We start from the raw sequence: 1,036 nt of genomic DNA on the forward strand, positions 1-1,036 counted from the left end.
GATGTACGACATCATCAGCGAAGATGAGGAATATAAGGTGTACAATTTCATCCCATCTTACACCTACTAGATTCTGATCTTCAAACAAGCGAAAAGATCCGATATAACCAGAGAAAAGTAATAAGTTTTCACTGAGATTCTCTCTTGTGATTGGTGAGCCTCAAGGTTGCGAAGAAGCGTAGGATGTGTTCATAAATTTTATCTTGCAAATTCGAATACAAAAGTGAGAAAGGGATATATTAGATTATATATTTGTAATTTCTTTAAATTATTTTGATAATACATCGTTAAAAAATGTTTAGTTAGCAAAATGAAGCACGGCAAGTATTCAGGCGCTAATGCTTTCGGCATAACTGTCCATATTCCAGAAAAATTGAAATCCAGACATGTTTGATATATTTGGCATTACATATTATGGTACGACAACAAGTTTAAAAATGATTGAAATAATGAACTTTAATTTTAGTTGCGAAAAAATATTTTGCTCAAGATTGAACAAACGTTTTTTAATCTTGATGTTTTCATACATTCTAGTGTTTTCTGTAATTCTTCTTGTTCTTTTGTTCATCACGAGACCTGTCCAGTTTTTTAATGACTGGGCTTCAATCTTCACTCATCGTGATGTTAGGTGAATTGGGATTCGATTAAAAGGGGCAGTGGTTTGAATTTAATTGAACTTTATCGTTTTCAATAAACTGGGTATGAACAACCAACAGCAGGAATAAAAGAAATTTATCAGTTTGGAGAGAGAAATTGTGAGAGCGGCCGGTGGAAGCACCTTTTCATTTGGGTCAAAGCCCAAGACGGGTTTGAGGTCGCATTTGGCTTTGAAGACCGAATCGTAGACGTCCTCTCTTCTTAAGCCATTGAAGACATTGTTTACGACCCGGTTACGGATGTTAAAAGATGTATTGCTGCGAGGTAACAATATTTATCCATAAAAAGGTGGAAGGGATGGGTATCCGGAGGGGGATAGAAGTGCATTCACCCTAAAATCCCAAAGGAGGGGATCGAGCCCTACCCTTTGTTGACTCAC

The sequence above is a fragment of the Cimex lectularius genome, unplaced genomic scaffold (genome assembly GCF_000648675.2).
Source record: "Cimex lectularius strain Harlan isolate CLEC.00 unplaced genomic scaffold, Clec_2.1 scaffold261, whole genome shotgun sequence".
Lineage (NCBI taxonomy): Eukaryota > Metazoa > Arthropoda > Insecta > Hemiptera > Cimicidae > Cimex > Cimex lectularius.